The sequence below is a fragment of the Bombina bombina genome, chromosome 7, assembly GCF_027579735.1.
Source record: "Bombina bombina isolate aBomBom1 chromosome 7, aBomBom1.pri, whole genome shotgun sequence".
Classification (NCBI taxonomy): domain Eukaryota; kingdom Metazoa; phylum Chordata; class Amphibia; order Anura; family Bombinatoridae; genus Bombina; species Bombina bombina.
Genome location: NC_069505.1, coordinates 112,514,558 through 112,535,678, shown reverse-complemented (window position 1 = coordinate 112,535,678; position 21,121 = coordinate 112,514,558). Strand labels below are relative to the sequence as shown.

The following is a 21,121-nucleotide window of genomic DNA, read 5'->3' as shown; positions in this document are numbered from 1 at the left end:
ATTATCAAATTTTCTTCATTCTCTTGGTATCTTTATTTGAAATGCAAGAATGTAAGTTTAGATACCGGCCCATTTTTGGTGAACAATCTGGGTTGTTCTTGCTGATTGGTGGATAAATTCATCCACCAATGAACAAGTGCTTTGCAGGGATCTGAACCAAACAAATAGCTTAGATGCCTTCTTTTTCAAATAAAGATAGCAAGTGAACAAAGAAAAATTGATAATAGGAGTAAATTAGAAAGTTGCTTAAAATTGCATGCTCTATCTGAATCACAAAAGAAAAAAAAATTGGGTTCAGAACCCCAAATTTTTCTTTCATGATTCAGATAGAGAATACAATTAGAAAAAAAGGTTTCCAATTTACTTCTATTATTAAATTTGCTTTGTTCTTATATTATTTTTTGTTGAAGAGTCACCTATGTAGGAAGTGTGCACATGCCTCAAGCACTACATGACAGGAAATAGTGCTGCCATCTAGTGTTTTTGCTAATGTATAACATTGTTGCAAAACTGCTGCCATATGGTGCTGCAGACAGTTGTTCATTGCTAAACTTACCTTCCTGCTTTTCAACAAAGGATAACAAGAAAACAAAGAAAATTTGATAATAGAAGTACATTGGAAAGTTGTTTAAAATTGTATGTTCTATCTGAATCATAAAAGAAAATGTTTGTGTTCCCTTCCTGATCAGTCAGTGGCTGTCACATGATGCAATGAGAGTGGAAATAGACATACATTTGAAATTTGTCAGAAAACTATGCATTTGAAGCTTAGAATAAGTGCTATTGCATTGTCTTTTTATCATGCATTTGTTGATTATGCCAAATCTATTGTATTTACTGTTCCTTTCCAGAAGAAAAAACAACAACTTTCCAATTTACATGTATTGATTGTTCACTTTCTCTGAAATGTGGTAGTTTAAATGGGACTTCTATGGATTTTTAAAGGGACATTAAACACTTTGAGATGATAAATCGTATTTCTAAAAAAAAAATCTGCAATATACTTTCATTATTTATTTTGTCCCCTTTTCCTGTAATTCCATTCTGAAATTGTGTGTTTTTCAGTTCCTGTTAGAAATGGAAATGCAGAACACTGTTATATTCCACACAGCTATTAGCTGCACACTCTAGTGACCTATTTATAACTGTCTCTAATTGGCCACAGCAGATAAGGTAACCTAGGTTACAACATGGCAGCTCCCATTGTTTTATAGACACTAAAACTTTATATTTATTCTGTCATTATTTAAACAACTAATGAAACTTTAAAAAATAAATCTACATGTTATTCTCAGACTAATCTTTTATGTGAATGCATCAGTCTTCATAGCATTTATTTAGTGTTTAATGTCCCTTTAAGGACATGGCTGCCTAAAGAGACATTGATTCAGATTCAGTGTAAAATTTAACAACTATCAAACTTACATCTATTGTCAAATGTTCTTAAAGAGATATGAAACCCCAAATGTTTTTCATGATTTAGACAGAGCTTACAATTTTACTTCTATTAGCAACTTGTCTTTGTTCCATAAGTATCTTTTGCTGAAAAGCAGGGACATAAGCTCAGGAGCGTGCACCTGTCTGGAGTACTATATGGCAGCAGCTTTGCAAGAATGTTATCCATTTGCTATTTCCTACCATGTAGTGCTTCCGACAACTACCTAGGTATCTCTTCAACAAAGAAGCAAACTTGAAACTTTTTAAAACTGTAAACTCTCTGAATCACAAAAGAACATTTTGGGGTTTCGTGTTCCTTTATTGTACTTTCCTTTGTTGAAAGGTTCTCTTGGGTGGCTACTGAGCCTTTGTTCCTTCCTGAATGAGAACTTCTCTCTGTGTATATTTGTTTTATGACCCCAGGAAGTGGACTCCCTGCAAATGTACTCTAAAGTCGCAAGCCAGATGACTTTAAAAATAAAGACAACATCAACCTTTAAAGGGACAGTTCACCCAAAAATGTTCTCCCCTTTAAATTGTTCCCAATGATTCATTTTACCTGCTGGAGTGTTTTAAATTGTTTACAAGTAGCTCCTTTACCCCTATTTTCGCATTTGAAATAGCTGATTTAGCCCGTGGTATCCCAACCTATACTGAAAGTTTCTATACTGGAGTATATTCTATTGAATAGCCTAAGTAAACACAGGCAGCAGAAGAAATGACACTCCCGGTGGGGTGCAGAATAGTTAAGAAATAAAATGATAATTTTCCATTGTTCTCTCTAAGTATTGAGATTTAGTTTTCCAGACAAATATAAGATAAGGAAGCAAGTCTGTGTACATAAAAGTGATAACGTAATGAGATCTGATATTACCTGAAACTCAACCCATTGTAATAGGCTGTGGTTTCAAAGCACAAAACCAGCTACTTCATATACACAAATAAACCCAAAAATGCAATTTCTCATAAGTTGGTATAACAAGTCATTGGAAATACATTAATATAAAAACAATTTTACAGTGTACTGTCCCTTTAAATCCCCTATTAGTTCTGAGAAAATTACCTTGTTTTTATGTGTTTAAAGGGACAGGAAACCCAATATTTTTATTTCATAATTTACATAGAACATACTATTTTAGACAATATTCTAATATACTTCATAATCAGATTTGCTTCATTCAATTAGCTGTACACATTGGGCTTGATTTATCAAGCCGTTCGCCTCCCTATGACTGCAGTCACGATTTATAAAGCAGTGGTTATCAGAACCCTGCTTCCCTAACCTCTTCTCCACCATTTAGGTGGAGAATTTTAATCTCTATGGTATTGTCTGACCGGGGAGATTGACAGCTCCTGCCCGCGCGTGATTGACTGTGCGCTGGCAGGGGGCAGGATTGCACGCAAGTGCAAAATAGCGCTCAGGTGCAATGTTGAATTCCGCCAGTGGATTGATGCCCGCCAGAGGCAAGCAGAGGCGAAAAGGGGTGCATATGTACGCCCCTGTCCACCCTGGCTTGATAAATCTAACCCATTGGGTGAGCCAATGACAAGAAGTATAAGTATGCAATACTTTTCAACAAAGTATACAAAGAGAATGAAGCAAATTAGATAATAGAAGTACATTGGAAGGTTGTTTAAAAATGAATCCTCTATCGGAATCATGGAAGTTTAATTACATTGTCAAAGTTGCGCTCCTTTGCACTGCAGATGAGAATACAGCTGGTGAGCTAGTCAGGTGCAGTCATACCTGTATATGCTACAGTCACTGGGGATATCCTCTGGAGCAGTATTGGGGGTGTTTTACTACCTGGTAAACTATTTTATAGCAGTTATACTAAATGAAGGGCATTTATTTAAAAAATTAGTTTATATAGATTTTTTATTCTAGAAAGTTCTTTTTAAGTAGCTTTTGTCAGCTGTTGGTTTACCAGATTATTTCTTTATATATTTATTCCATTTTAAATTATCTTAGTGACCAATTGCTAACCTAATAAGTGGACTTCTGGGAAAATAATTTGCCTCCTAGGAGGACACAAAATTATTATTTATTTTCATCTAAAAGAGAGCATATTAAAATGTATTACTGTTATTTTAAGGATGTTTCTGTGCTGAAAATGATTTGTTGCATTTTTACTTGTGAGGACTGTCCACCAGAAGTGTTGTGGGAATTGTCGTCACCAGTTGGTAAGTAGTCTGTGCACAAACATACATTTCCTCTAAGATTCAAAACCGGCTTATAAACAGGTATACCTTTTTAAATAATGCTATTTTGTAGGCATCATATATAGCCGGACAGATAGCTCATCGTGCTAATGCACTGTTGCAGAGATCTGTGGCAACTCGAGGGTTGCAGGTTCGATCCAGGTGAGGTCCATTCAGCCTTTCAATCCTTCTGAGGTCGGTAAAATGAGTACCATTGAGTTAATAATAACAGCTGTTATCAGTGCCGCGAGTTGGTTAAGTCTGAGGTTGTGAGTGCTATACAAGTATCTATTATTATGTATATATATAGTTTAATGTTCCTTTTAATTACAGCTGGCTTTGTGCACCAGAACTAAACCTAATTCAGTCTAAAAAATTCTTTCTAAATAAGTGACATTAAAGTTATTTTATATAGGCATTATATAGATCATCAATTAGGAACTAGGGATGGGCAAATGTGCTGAAAGTACTGTTCGTTTTGGTAAAACAAATAATCCTGTGGACATTTGTTTTGGACAATCAAATGTTGATAAGAATGAAATCCGGTAATCAAATGTTATTTTCAGTTTTCGAATGTTCATAATTAGATCGAATATCCACATTCGAAATTTTGAATGTAACATTCGATTTAACAAACACTATTCAGAAGTTTAATAGTTCATGTGGTAGGGAATTTAGTAAATTGATACATAATAGATACAAATATATAAATTCAAATGTTTCTATTTGGAATATTGTATCATTCGAATATTACATTTATAGAGAGCATTAGAAATACTATTACAAATATATAAATTAAAAATTTTTGAATTCGAATATTGCAGAATTCGAATCGAATTATTAGAAAAATTTGAATCGGATATTACATTTAAAGAAAGCATTTGAAATACTACTACATTAAATGAATGTTAGAAAGTTGTACAAACATTCGAAATGAACGAATGTGTTAAAATTCGTTTCATTTTTCGAATTTAGCTAAACATTTGCCCATCCCTATTAGGAACTGCACTCCTAAATATCTGCTTTCTTTTAGTAGGGTTTTGCCACCAGCAGGACATCCTTTGAAAACGTATTGAGTAACTGTATCTTATTTCTTTTGCAGTCACCAACTGAGATCAGATAAAAAAATATTTTTAATTACAATGTAGCATGTTGCAGGGTGACATGATTATAGTACAGGACAGTATTAAATGGCTTCCTCCATACAGCGATAGGGACATTAACAAGCTTCCAATTTAAAAATTTAATTTTAAAAACGTTTTTGCAGCTTTTGGTAAGTGCTCACATTTCAAAAGGTTTGTTGCTTGTCTTATCTTACCAGTAATATGTACTATAACTATTTAATGTTCCTTCAACTCCAATATTGCTTCATATACTAAATCCCCCAAACCAATAAACTGACATGGAAATGAACTGCATTAAATGTACGACTGCTTGGCTGCTTCTTTGGCAGACAAAGAGTTAAACAGAATTGTACCCAGACAATCTAATAAATATATATATATATATATATATATATATATATATATATATATATATATATACACTCCCATAACACATATATATATATATATACTCCCATAACATATATATACACTCCCATAACATATATACACTCCCATAACATATATATATACTCCCATAACATATATATATACTCCCATAACATATATATATATACTCCCATAACATTATATATATACTCCCATAACATTATATATATACTCCCATAACATTATATATATATATATATATATATATATATATATATATATATATATATATATATACACTCCCATAACATATATATATATACACTCCCATAACATATATATATATATATATATACTACCATAACATATATATATATATATACTCCCATAACATATATATACACTCCCATAACATATATATACACGCCCATAACATATATATATATACTCCCATAACATATATATATATATATATATATATATATATATATATATATATATATATATACTCCCATAACATATATATACACTCCCATAACATATATATACACTCCCATAACATATATATACACGCCCATAATATATATATATACTCCCATAACATATATATATCCTCCCATGCCATTATATATATACATACATTTATACATATATGTTGGACCAATTGCAGTTATAAATAATTTGTTCTGTCAGCTTCAACAGATGTAGTAGATTTCATTGTTTTTGTTATGCATTTTCTTTGGGTATTTATAATATATTGTAAGAATTATAAAATATTGATCAAAGTGATATTAAAAACTTATATTACTAAGATAAATAATAGGAATGCGTTTTTTTCGCTCCTGTATAACCAGATAAATTTGGTATTTAAAGAACTTTTTAGTATCTAATTTCCATACTTTAAATAGTGATGCACAATTGGTTTGTAACGTGATACATTTCGCATACATGTTGTGTAGTTTAAATTTAACAAGAATTATTTTGTTTTAATTTCTCACGGTTTAATTACAAAATCTTACATCCCCTAGTGCTAAATACATTTTCATATTGCTATGAGTCTACATCCGATTTCTAAAAGATTGGAATTTCAGGATAACTGTGCCTAAATACAAGTGGTTAAACAAGTGTTTTAATTATGCTCAGGTAGGTATAGCCTCAGATCCTAACATAAAAAATGTATGTGAGTGGATTAATGGAAAAAAATCATCTTCACCAAAGCTTATACACAGTTGAATTACTTAAATGGACAGTAAATTAATTTTAATATATGTATATTTTATATTAGCAGTTAAAGGACCACTAAATACACTACAATTACATAGTTAACAAGTGAAGAATGAAAAGACAATGCAATCACGTACTCTGAATTTCAAATAAGCAATAGGTTTTTTTTCTGACAAATTTAAATACCAACACACAAATATATTATTTAAAAATCATTTAAAGCTTACTTTATTAATGATTTGCAAAATATCTTGTTTTTTTTTATTTTAAGCAATCACTTCGGAAGGAAACCTAGGTTACGAAATTTGGTTATCGGACTCTCTTGGTAGTGTGGAATAAACGCAATTATTGGACAAACTCAAGGTATGTCAAAGCAAAAGCAAGCAAAACAACATAAAAAAATAATAATAAAAAATAAATATATATACATATATATAGATATATATATATATTAGAGAGCTATCAGTGAATCTAAACCCACTAGCATAAATCAAGTTTAATGTCTATCTTTGTGCTGTATAGTAATTTGTATTTTTATCACTGCCCTTTATACAAAAACATAAACAAAAGAATGTAAAATGCATCATATTCCAGACACTGCTGGTTTCCGTCAGTTAAGATACCACATACCTATCAGTCCAGTGAACTCCTCAGCAGTGGGACCATTGAGTGTAAAGGCAGGCAGGTTTTTGGACCCTTTAAATTCCCCAGAAAGACCTTTCCCTGGTTGATGAGTGATGGGTGGGACATTTCTGAAATCAGAAGTCTGAAAATAGCTCCTGACCAAATCCTGGAAGTCTTCCCTAATACTCAGCGAGTGCTAGCTGCATAACAATGCAGTCCTGGAATTATACTCAGGATCACAGGCTTCTAGCAGTTAGATCTGGTTACAAAGAGACACATTTATTAATTAACCCCTCCAGACCCTAGGAACTTAAAGGGACAGTTCACCCAAAAACTTTCTCCCCTTTAAATTATTCCCAATGATCCTTTTTGCCTGCTAGAGTGTATTAAATTGGTTGCAAGTGGCTCCTTTACTCCTATTTCAGCATTTGAAATAGCTGATTTAGCTTGTGGTTTCCCAACCTATACTGGAAGTTTTGATACTGGCGTTTACGCTATTGACGAGCCTAAGTAAACACAGCCAGCAGAAGAGATTACACCCTCAGTGGGGGGCATGATAGTTAAGTAATAAAATGATAATTTTCCATTGTTCTCTCTATGTATTGAGCTTTGGTGTTCCAGACAAATATAAGATAAGGAAGCAAGTCTGTGTACATAAAAGTGATAACGTAATGAGATCTGATATTACCTGAAGCTCAACCCATTGTAATAGGCTGTGGTTTCAAAGCACAAAACCAGCTACTTCAGATACACAAATAAACCCGAAAATGCAATTTCTCAAATATTTTATACTCTGCAATTGGTATAACAAGTCATTTAAAATACATTTATGGAAAAACAATTTTACAGTGTACTGTCCCTTTAACCACTTTAATGTATTGCTGTCATTTTTTATGGTAGCCAATGGGTTAAAACACATTTGAATCTCTCTATATAAGTGTGTGTGTGTTTGTAATAAACAGCTTATTTGGATCTGCTACTTAGTTATGAGGGAATTTGTTCTATTATCCATTCAAGATTACAGATATATGATACATACTGGCAAAGCATTCACATAAAATCAATGCAGTTAACACTATATATAGAAATGGTAAAATTCTAGCAAATTATAGGGGCTCTACTAAGAGGAGGCTATTAAGCCTTAAAGGGACAGTCTACACCCATTTTAACCTTCGCTTATCATTTTTATTTACTGCTGATAGTTGTAGTTCACCCGCTCTACGCTTCATATGTTGATTCCCAAACCGACATCTACAAAATAAAAATTTTCTTACCAAGCGTTATAAATGGCCGCAAAACTCCGCCCATTCACTTCTCCTTTCAAATTTTTCTCCCCTTCTCTATCGAACGCATACTCGTGCACGGTCAGTCACCTACGTCACACGCGTGTAAATACGCATGCGCGAATATATAGAAGTGACGTGTATTCAACAGCCCGTCTGTCCTGCATGTTTAAGAATCCCCATATTGATTTTTAGTTCCAACGCTACACGCGTCCTTGATTTTTCGTTCCGGTTTTTAAGTTCCGACATGAGTGCGCATGCGCGAATGACGAAAGCGCGATCATGTTTTTCCATCTGGGATCTAGTTTGTATTGGACGGTTTCAACAGAGAGGCTTGATGAGGTAATAGTAGGAGGAGCGTGGCGGCCATTTCTAACGGAGATCAAGTGAGTTTAGTATATCAATATCTCCGTTGGTGAATCACTATTGTGACTGAAGTGGGGTGAGTTAGAACTATCAGCACTAGATAGAAAGGATAAGCAACGGTTATTACGGGTGTAGACTGTCCCTTTAACCCAGAGTTTCTTTCATGTAATTAGCAAGAGTCCATGAGCTAGTGACGTATGGGATATATATATTCCTACCAGGAGGGGCAAAGTTTCCCAAACCTTAAAATGCCTATAAATACACCCCTCACCACACCCACAATTCAGTTTTACAAACTTTGCCTCCGATGGAGGTGGTGAAGTAAGTTTGTGCTAGATTCTACGTTGATATGCGCTCCGCAGCAAGTTGGAGCCCGGTTTTCCTCTCAGCGTGCAGTGAATGTCAGAGGGATGTGAGGAGAGTATTGCCTATTTGAATGCAGTGATCTCCTTCTACGGGGTCTATTTCATAGGTTCTCTGTTATCGGTCGTAGAGATTCATCTCTTACCTCCCTTTTCAGATCGACGATATACTCTTATATATACCATTACCTCTGCTGATTCTCGTTTCAGTACTGGTTTGGCTTTCTACAAACATGTAGATGAGTGTCCTGGGGTAAGTAAATCTTATTTTCTGTGACACTCTAAGCTATGGTTGGGCACTTTGTTTATAAAGTTCTAAATATATGTATTCAAACATTTATTTGCCTTGACTCAGGATGTTCAACATTCCTTATTTTCAGACAGTCAGTTTCATATTTGGGATAAATGCATTTGTTTCAATCATTTTTTCTTACCTTTAAAAATTTGACTTTTTCCCTGTGGGCTGTTAGGCTCGCGGGGGCAGAAAATGCTTCATTTTATTGCGTCATTCTTGGCGCGGACTTTTTTGGCGCAAAAATTTTTTTCTGTTTCCGGCGTCATACGTGTCGCCGGAAGTTGCGTCATTTTTTGACGTTTTTTTGCGTCAAAAATGTCGGCGTTCCGGATGTGGCGTCATTTTTGGCGCCAAAAGCATTTAGGCGCCAAATAATGTGGGCGTCTTTTTTGGCGCTAAAAAATATGGGCGTCATTTTTGTCTCCACATTATTTAAGTCTCATTATTTATTGCTTCTGGTTGCTAGAAGCTTGTTCACTGGCATTTTTTTCCCATTCCTGAAACTGTCATTTAAGGAATTTGATCAATTTTGCTTTATATGTTGTTTTTTTCTTTTACATATTGCAAGATGTTCCACGTTGCAACTGAGTCAGAAGATACTACAGGAAAATCACTGCACAGTGCTGGAGCTACCAAGCTAAGTGTATCTGCTATAAACTTTTGGTATCTGTTTCTCCAGCTGTTATTTGTATTGCATGTCATGTCAAACTTATTAATGCAGATAAAATTTCCTTTAGTACTGTTACATTACCTGTTGCTGTTCCGTCAACATCTAATTTTCAGAGTGTTCCTGATAACATAAGAGATTTTATTTTTTAAATCCATTAAGAAGGCTATGTCTGTTATTTCTCCTTCTAGTATACATAAAAGACTTTTAAAACTTCTCTTTTTTTCAGATGAATTTTTAAATGAACATCATCATTCTGATACTGATAATGGTTCTTCTGGTTCAGAGGTTTCTGTCTCAGAGGTTGATGCTGATAAATCTTTGTATTTGTTCAAGATGGAATTTATTCGTTCTTTACTTAAAGAAGTGTTATTTGCATTAGAAATAGAGGATTCTGGTCCTCTTGATACTAAATGTAAACGTTTAAATAAGGTTTTTAAATCTCCTGTTGTTATTCCAGAAGTGTTTTATCTCCCTGATGCTATTTCTGAAGTAATTTCCAGGGAATGGAATAATTTGGGTAATTTATTTACTCCTTCTAGACGTTTAAGCAAATTATATCCTGTGCCATCTGACAGATTAGAGTTTTTTGGGACAAAAATCCCTAAGGTTATGGGGCTGTCTCTACTCCTGCTAATGTACTACTATTCCTATGGCAGATAGTACTTCATTTAAGGATCCTTTAGATAGGAAAATTGAATCCTTTCTAAGAAAAGCTTACTTATGTTCAGGTAATCTTCTTAGACCTGCTATATTTTTAGCGGATGTTGCTGCAGCTTCAACTTTTTGGTTAGAAGCTTTAGCGCAACAAGTAACAGATCATAATTTTATAGCATTATTATTATTCTATAACATGCTAATAATTTTATTGGTGATACCATCTTTTGATATCATTAGAGTTGATGTCAGGTATATGTCTCTAGCTATTTTAGCTAGAAAAGCTTTATGGATTAAACTTGGAATGCTGACATGTCTTCTAAGTCAACTTTGCTTTCCCTTTCTTTCCAGGGTAAATAATCATTTTCGTTCCTTTCCTCACAACAAGGAACAAAAGCCTGATCCTTCATCCTCAGGAGCGGTATCAGTTTGGAAACTATTTCCAGTTTGGAATATATCCAAGCCTTATAGAAACCTATAGCCAGCTCCTAAGTACCTATGAAGGTGCGGCCCTTATTCCAGCTCAGCTGGTATGGGGCAGATTACGTTTTCTTCAAAGAAATTTGGATCAATTCCGTTCTTAATATCTGGTTTCAGAAACATTGTTTCAGAAAGGTACAGAATTGGCTTCAAGTTAAGGCCTCCTGCTAAGAGATTCTTTTCTTTCCCGTGTCCCAGTTAACACAGCAAAGGCTCGGCATTTCTGAAATGTGTTTCAGATCTAGAGTTGGCTGGAGTATTTATGCCAGTTCCAGTTCTGGAACAGGGGCTGGGGTTTTATTTTATCTCTTCATTGTACCAAAGAAGGTCAATTCCTTCAGACCAGTTCTGGATCTATCATTATTGAATCGTTATGTTTGGATACCAACATTCAAGATGGTTACTGTAGGACTATCCTGCCTTTTGTTTAGCAAGGGCATTATATGTCTACAATAGATTTACAGGATGTGTATCTGCATATTCCGATTCATCCAGATCACTTTTAGTGTCTGAGATTCTCTTTTTAGACAAGCATTACCAGTTTTGTGGCTTTACCGTTTGGCCTAGCCTCAGTTCCAAGAATTTTTTTCAAAGGTTCTCGGTGCCCTTCTTTCTGTAATCAGAGAATAGGGTTTTGGTATTTCCTTATTTGGACGATTTCTTGGTACTTGCTCAGTCTTCTCATTTTCGAAGAATCTCATACGAATCGACTTGTGTTGTTTTCTTCAAGTTCATGGTTGGAGGATCAATTTACCAATCAGTTCATTGTTTCCTCAGACAAGGGTAACCTTTTTAGGTTTCTAGATAAATTCAGTATCTATGACTCTGTCCTTGTCAGACAAGAGAAGTTTAACATTGATATCAGCTTGTCAAAACCTTCAGTCACAATCATTCCCTTTGGTAGCCTTATGCATGGAAATGTTGGGTCTTAGGACTGCCGCATCAGATGCGATCTCCTTTGCTCGTTTTCACATGCGATCTCTTCAGCTCTGTATGCTGAACCAATGGTGCAGGGATTACTCAAAGATATCTCAATTAATATCTTTAAACCGATTTTACGACACTCTCTGACATGGTGGACAGATCACCATCGTTTAGTTCAGGGGGCTTCTTTGTTCTTCCGACCTGGACTATAATCTCAACAGATGCAAGTCTTACAGGTTGGGGAGCTGTGTGGGGGTATCTGACGGCACAAGGGGTTTGGGAATCTCAGGAGGTGAGATTTCCGATCAATATTTTGGAACTCCGTGCAATTTTCAGAGCTCTTCAGTCTTGGCCTCTTCTGAAGAGAGAGTTGTTCATTTGTTTTCAGATAGACAATGTCACAACTGTGGCATACATCAATCATCAAGGAGGGACTCACAGTCCTCTGGCTATGAAAGAAGTATCTCGAATTTTGGTTTGGGCGGAATCCAGCTCCTGTCTAATCTCTGCGGTTCATATCCCAGGTATGGACAATTGGAAAGCGGATTATCTAAGTCGCCAAACGTTGCATCCGGGCGAATGGTCTCTTCACCCAGAGGTATTTCTTCAGATTATTCAAATGTGGGAACTTCCAGAAAAAGATCTGATGGCTTCTCATCTAAACAAGAAACTTCCCAGGTATCTGTCCAGATCCCGGGATCCTCAGGCGGAGGCAGTGGATGCATTATCACTTCCTTGGAAGTATCATCCTGCCTATATCTTTCCGCCTCTAGTTCTTCTTCCAAGAGTAATCTCCAAGATTCTGAAGGAATGCTCGTTTGTTCTGCTGGTAGCTCCGGCATGGCCTCACAGGTTTTGGTATGCGGATCTTGTCCGGATGGCCTCTTGCCAACCGTGGACTCTTCCGTTAAGACCAGACCTTTTGTCTCAAGGTCCTTTTTTCCATCAGGATCTGAAATCCTTAAATTTAAAGGTATGGAGATTGAACGCTTGATTCTTGGTCAAAGAGGTTTCTCTGACTCTGTGATTAATACTATGTTACAGGCTCGTAAATCTGTATCCAGAGAGATATATTATAGAGTCTGGAAGACTTATATTTCTTGGTGTCTTTCTCATCATTTTTCTTGGCATTCTTTTAGAATACCGAGAATATTACAGTTTCTTCAGGATGGTTAAAATAAGGGTTTGTCCGCAAGTTCCTTGAAAGGTCAAATCTCTGCTCTTTCTGTTCTTTTTCACAGGAAGATTGCTATTCTTCCTGATATTCATTGTTTTGTACAAGCTTTGGTTCGTATAAAGCCTGTCATTAAGTCAATTTCTCCTCCTTGGAGTTTGAATTTGGTTCTGGGGGCTCTTCAAGCTCCTCCATTTGAACCTATGCATTCATTGGATATTAAATTACTTTCTTGGAAAGTTTTGTTCCTTTTGGCCATCTCTTCTGCCAGAAGAGTTTCTGAATTATCTGCTCTTTCTTGTGAGTCTCCTTTTCTGATTTTTCATCAGGATAAGGCGGTGTTGCGAACTTCTTTTGAATTTTTACCTAAGTTGTGAATTCCAACAACATTAGTAGAGACATTGTGGTTCCTTCATTATGTCCTAATCCTAAGAATTCTAAGGAGAAATCGTTGCATTCTTTGGATGTTATTAGAGCTTTGAAATATTATTATGTTGAAGCTACTAAGTCTTTCCGAAAGACTTCTAGTTTATTTGTTATCTTTTCCGGTTTTAGAAAGGCCAGAAAACTTCTGCCATTTCTTTGGCATCTTGGTTGAAATCTTTATTTCATCTTGCCTATGTTGAGTCGGGTAAGACTCCGCCTCATAGGATTACAGCTCATTCTACTAGGTCAGTTTCTACTTCCTGGGCGTTTAGGAATGAAGCTTCGGTTGATCAGATTTGCAAAGCGGCAACTTGGTCCTCTTTGCATACTTTTACCAAATTCTACCATTTTGTTGTATTTTCTTCTTCTGAAGCAGTTTTTGGTAGAAAAGTACTTCAGGCAGCGGTTTCAGTTTGAATCTTCTGCTTATGTTTTTCATTAAACTTTATTTTGGGTGTGGATTATTTTCAGCAGGAATTGGCTGTCTTTATTTTATCCCTCCCTCTCTAGTGACTCTTGTGTGGAAAGATCCACATCTTGGGTAGTCATTATCCCATACGTCACTAGCTCATGGACTCTTGCTAATTACATGAAAGAAAACATAATTTATGTAAGAACTTACCTGATAAATTCATTTCTTTCATATTAGCAAGAGTCCATGAGGCCCGCCCTTTTTTGTGGTGGTTATGATTTTTTTGTATAAAGCACAATTATTCAAATTCCTTATTTTATATGCTTTCGCACTTTTTTCTTATCACCCCACTTCTTGGCTATTCGTTAAACTGAATTGTGGGTGTGGTGAGGGGTGTATTTATAGGCATTTTAAGGTTTGGGAAACTTTGCCCCTCCTGGTAGGAATGTATATCCCATACGTCACTAGCTCATGGACTCTTGCTAATATGAAAGAAATGAATTTATCAGGTAAGTTCTTACATAAATTATGTTTTTAGATGTGCTTTATTAGTATGTTAAGCTAGTTTTAACCCCTCCATACTTTTAGGAAATGTATCCCTTTAATGTATTGCTGTCATTTTCTTTAGTAGCTAATGGGTTAAAATCCATTTGGCTGTCTCTCTGTATGTGGAGGCATTAGCATGCACAGCATACTGCATAACAGGGTGACTATATTGCCGCTTTAAGAAGGGACACATATGAAAAATACATATGTCAGGGTTCTTATACAAAACATTTCTTTAAACAGCCCTGACATATGTATTTTTCATATGTGTCCCTTTTTAAAGCGGCAATATGGTCACCCTATGCATAAGGGTGTGCAGCCACTGAGTGCACACAAGCACCCACATATACACACATACTCATATACACACACGTGTATACACTCATATATACACTTACACACTCACGCACACTGATTATAAACACATATACACACATACACACACAAATGTACACACTCATATATACACTTACACACTCACGCACACTGATTATAAACACTTATACTCATATACACACACATGTACACACTCATATATACACATACACACTCACGCACACTGATTATAAACACATATACACACATACACGCACATGTACACACTCATATATACACTTACACACTCACGCACACTGATTATAAACACATATACACACATACACACAAATGTACACACTCATATATACACTTACACACTCACGCACACTGATTATAAACACTTATACTCATATACACACACATGTACACACTCATATATACACATACACACTCACGCACACTGATTATAAACACATATACACACATACACACACATGTACACACTCATATATACACTTACACACTCACGCACACTGATTATAAACACATATACACACACATGTACACACTCATATATACACTTACACACTCACGCACACTGATTATAAACACATATACACACATACACACAAATGTACACACTCATATATACACTTACACACTCACGCACACTGATTATAAACACATATACACACATTCTCATATACACACACATGTACACACTCATATATACACTTACACACTCACGCACACTGATTATAAACACATATACACACATTCTCATATACACACACATGTACACACTCATATATACACTTACACACTCACGCACACTGATTATAAACACATATACACACACATGTACACACTCATATATACACTTACACACTCACGCACACTGATTATAAACACTTATACACACATACACACAAATGTACACACTCATATATACACTTACACACTCACGCACACTGATTATAAACACATATACACACATTCTCATATACACACACATGTACACACTCATATATACACTTACACACTCACGCACACTGATTATAAACACATATACACACATACACACACAAATGTACACACTTATATATACACTTACACACTCATTCACACTGATTATAAACACATATATACCCTTACACACTCACGCACACTGATTGTAAACACATATATACACTTACACACTCATGCACACTGATTATAAACACATATATACCCTTACACACACTCATGCACACTGATTATAAACACATATAAACCCTTACACACACTCACGAACACTGATTATAAACACATATATACCATTACACACACTCACGCACACTGATTATAAACACATATATACCCTTACACACACTCACGCACACTGATTATAAACACATATATACCCTTACACACACTCATGCACACTGATTATAAACACATATATACCCTTACACACACTCATGCACACTGATTATAAACACATATATACCCTTACACACATTCACGCACACTGATTATAACCACATATATACCATTACACACACTCACGCACACTGATTATAACCACATATATACACATACACACTCTTCCCCTCCCATGCACATAAACCTTTTTACTTCCCCTTCCCATTCTCCTTCTCTCTCCCCCTTCCATACACATAACCCTTCTTACTACCCCCTCCCTTGCCCATACCCCTTCTCCCTCCCTCTCCACCATGGCCATAACCCTTTTCCCTCCCCTCCATGCCCATACCCTTTCTGCCTCCCCTCCATGCCCATACCCTTTCTCCCTCCCCTCCATGCCCATACCACTGCTCTCTCCCCCCCCGTCCATGCCCCTTCTCTCTCTCCTCCCTTCCAGAACCCTTCTCTCTCCTCCCTTCCATGACTCTTCTCTCTCTCCTCCCTTCCATGACTCTTCTCTCTCTCATCCCTTCCATGACTCTTCTCTCTCCCCCCCTTCCATGCCCCTTCTCTCTCTCCTCCCTTCCAGAACCCTTCTCTCTCCTCCCTTCCATGACTCTTCTCTCTCTCATCCCTTCCATGACTCTTCTCTCTCTCCCCTTCCATGCCCCCTCTCTCTCCTCCCTTCTTCAATGCCCCTTCTCTCACCTCCTTTCATGTTCATGTCCCCCCCCCAAGCCAATTCCCCACTCTAATCTTAGTGCTAATTCCAGTGTTTGGCAGCAGCGATGCACTTTTTACTGAGGGGGTGGGAATATTACATAATTTCATATTCCCTGCACCTTTCAAAGGGAGAGGGGTGCTGTGTGACGGGAGTGGGTTTGGTTACGGAAGATATTTCACCTCCCTACTGGCCCTTTAGAATGTGTGCGTGGGGGTGATTATAGTGTGCCCTGGCACACCCTGTGCACATGCCTATGTGTGGGGGCGTGTGTAATGCAGAGCTTATTTTGATCTGCTACGTAATGAGTTAAATTGTTCTTTTACTCATCCAAGATTATAGATATATAAGCTGAATGTTTATTTAAGTTGGATTTTAGTAATATATTTTGTCAAGATGATTTTTACATTTATTTTTAGATACAGCTACTGTGTTTGTGCTCTCACTGATCACTGAAGCTCATAAAGCTGTAATTCATGATAAATAACTGCTATCACTATATGTGATTATTAAAAATGTACATGGAAGAGTGACCAAAGGGAGAAGTCAAGGCAATGGCATTTGGTTGGGGCTATTGTGTTTCCTTCTGGGCTCTAGCAGATCAGTTTTCAAATGTGATTTGTAGAATTTGGACTTTCATTGCCTGAGAAAGACGATATTTTTTTAAAGGGTCATGAAAAACCTTTAGACTGTAGTATGTGCAATAAAAAAACTTTACAATATACTTTCATTTTTATTCTGCCCATTTTCATATCATTTAAGTTTGTTTTGAAGAGGTCAGCGCTGTTAATTTTGCAAACCTCCCGAATCCCATGCAAAGTACAGGTCGTGTTATGGTGCCACAATGCATTGAAAAGCTTGTGTAAGAGGCTTAAAGTGAATGGAAATTTTGATGCTAAAGTGCTCGGTTTTTAAATATTTGATTAAAAACAGGGGCACTTTAATTTATCAAAATTTACATTTCACTCGTGTTGTGAAAAAACCCGTACCTTTTAATCTTGACAGCCGCTCCAGCTTCCTCCGCCCATCGCAAAGCCTCTTTCTGGGTCTAAAATGAGGAATCCGGCTTCCTCCAATCACGGCGTTGAATCAGACACTGATTCCCCCGGGGGAAGCCGTGATTGGAGGATGACCGATCCATCATTTCTGACGTCAGAAATGGCTTGCGATGACCGGGGGAAGCTGGAGCGGCTGTCAAGTTTAAAGGTAAAGTATTTTTTCACAACACGAGTGAAATGTAAATTTTTATGAATTAAAGTGCCCCTGTTTTTAATCGAACTTTTAAACACCGGGCACTTTAGCATCAAAATTTACATTCACTGTAGGGATTTCAAATATATTTTAATGGCTTTGCATCTGAATTCTTATGCACTGGAGCTGTCATTATGAATATTTGTATCACTGAATAAAGTATGACATGGAATTATTGATATGTAGAGATCTTACAATCCAGAAACTGAGGATATAATGACATTTTGGGTATATTTATGAAACTGCAAATGACCCTTGCACCCCAGTTTAAGACGCCAGTGGTCTTGACCACAGCATCCTAACCTCTCTGACACCTCAGAGGTGGTGGATTAAAATGACCCCGGACTGATCCGACCAGGGTGATTGACAAGTCCTCCTCTTGTGCAATTGATTGTTCTACAGCAAGGGGGCAGTATTGCTTAAAGGGACACTGAACCCAAATGTTTTCTTTCGGGATTCAGATAGAGCAGGCAATTTTAAGCAACTTTCTAATTTACTCCTATTATCATTTTTTCTTTGTTCTCTTGCTATCTTTATTTGAAAAAGAAGGCATCTAAGCTATTTGTTTGGTTCAGATCCCTGGAAAGCACTTGTTCATTGGTGGATGAATTTATCCACCAATCAGCAAGAACAACCCAGGTTGTTCACCAAAAATGGGCCGGCATCTAAACTTACATTCTTGCATTTCAAATAAAGATACCAAGAGAAGGAAGAGAATTTGATAATAGGAGTAAATTAGAAAGTTGCTTAAAATTGTATGCTCTATCTGAATCACGAAAGAAAAAAATTGGGTTCAGTGTCTGTTAATAGAATGATAACTACAGGCATCGATTTATGCCCATTCACCACAATCCTGGGTGGATATGTTTCCTGCCTGCAAATATTGCTCATCTGGAGAATCATCAAGTCTTTTAAATCCATTATATCCCATTGTGAAAATAAGTAAGGTAAACCAAAGGTGAAATATTCAGTTTAATATTAAATATGCTGTGAATTTCCTGCTAAATTCATGTGAGGGTGATTAAGCTTAGTCTATGAGTAATATAAACTTTGTCTCATTGGCTACAAGAGTATGCTGCAGCACAGTGAATAGCTAGTACTGTGCTAGTATCTGGTAACAAATGGGTTCAGCCTTTACCCTCAATATCCACAATAATCTGTTTTTTTTTTAAGGATTCTATGGATGTCTAGTATACAGCCCAGAGCATATTTATGGCTTGTTAACACTCTTTATAATATCTTCTCCAGATTACAAGGTTTCAACAGAATTTTTTTCTAGTGATCACAATTGAAAAGGGATTTGGCAACTAAAAGCCACAGACACTGACGAGTTTTTACTTGAAAAGTTCCTGAAATGTGTTTTTGGTTCTTAAGTACATATACAGTACTGTGCAAAAGTTTTAGGCAGGTGTAAAAATAATGCTGTAAAGTAAGAATGCTTTTCAAAAATAGTAATGATAATGGTTTATTTATTTTTTATCAGTTAACAAAATGCGACCACCCTTTGCCTTAGAAACAGCATACATTTTTATAGGTACACTTACACATAGTTTTTTAAAGAACTCGAAAGGTAGGTTGTTCCAAACATCTTGGAGAACTAACCACAGATTTAGGCAGCTTCAGTTGCTTCTGTCTCTTCATGTGATCCCAGACAGACTCAATCACGTTGAGATCAGGGCTTTGTGGGTGCCATACCCATCATTTCCAGGATTCCTCATTTTCCTTTATGCTGAAGCTAGTTATTAATGACATTGGGAGTATGTTTGGGGTCATTACCATGAGGCAGAATACATTTTTGGGTCAATCAGATACCTCCTTGATGGTATTGCATGATGGGTAAGTATCTGCCTGTATTTCTCACTAAGGAGACCAAATCCCCAACTCCATTTGCAGAAATGCAGCACCAAACTTGCAAAGAACCTCCACCATGCTTCACTGTTGCCTGCAGACACTCACTCTTGTACCGTTCTCCAACCCATCTGTGAACAAACTGTCTTCTCCTACAGCCAAATATTTTAAATGTTGACTCATCAGTCCAGAGCACCTGCTGCCATTTTTCTGCACCCCGGTTCCTGTGTTTTTGTGCTTTGTTAAGTTGCTTGGGTTTCTTTCCACGGCAGATGTATGGCTTTTTTGCTACAAGTCTTTCATGAATACTACTTCTGATCAGAGTTCTCTGAACTGTAGATGGGCGTACCAAGCTCCCACTGGTTTCTACTACTTTTGATCTGATGGTACTGCTGGACAAGTTTCCTTGGCCGACCACTACAACTACGGTCCTCAAGATTGCCCATTTGTGCTTCTTCAGAAGAACTTGGACAGCACATCTGGAAATCCCTGTCTGCATTGAAATTTCCAACTGGGAGAAACATTGATGATGCAGTATAACTATCTTGTGCCTTATTGCTGTGCTCAGTCTTGCCATGGTATAGAACTGTTGACATTAAACTGTGTTCAGCAACCTCACCCTGTTAGCAGAGTTTGGCTGTTCTACGCCCAGTTTTATTCCTCCTACACAGCTGTTTCTGTTTCAGTTAAGATTATGTTTCAACCTACATATTAAACTCATAATCATTAGCCCCTTTTTGGTATAATGTATTATAATCATGCACCTGGTTATATGCCTACAAAATCCCTGACTTTGTGCAAGTGTACATAGAAGAATTGGTGCTGTTTTGAAGGTAAAGGGCCCTCACAACAAATATTTATTTGATTTAGATTTTTCTTCTGCTCACTCAATTTGCCTTTGGTTAATTGATAAAAAATAAACTATTTACATTTCTATTTTTTTAAAGCATTCTTACTTTACAGCATTTATCATATTTAAAATGACTGTTTCCCACCTCTTATGTTTA

General features: G+C 36.4%; 1 protein-coding gene across 1 annotated transcript in view; it reads right to left on the bottom strand.

Annotated features, from left to right (window-relative positions):
* The window catches only part of CSRP3 (cysteine and glycine rich protein 3), a 99,153-nt gene extending 92,060 nt beyond the window's left edge, over nt 1-7,093 (bottom strand). Inside the window, exon 1 of the mRNA XM_053688891.1 lies at nt 6,987-7,093. The gene's annotated coding sequence lies outside the window, so the exon portion shown is untranslated. The remainder of the gene's footprint in view (nt 1-6,986) is intronic.
* Between the last annotated feature and the right edge of the window lie 14,028 nt (nt 7,094-21,121).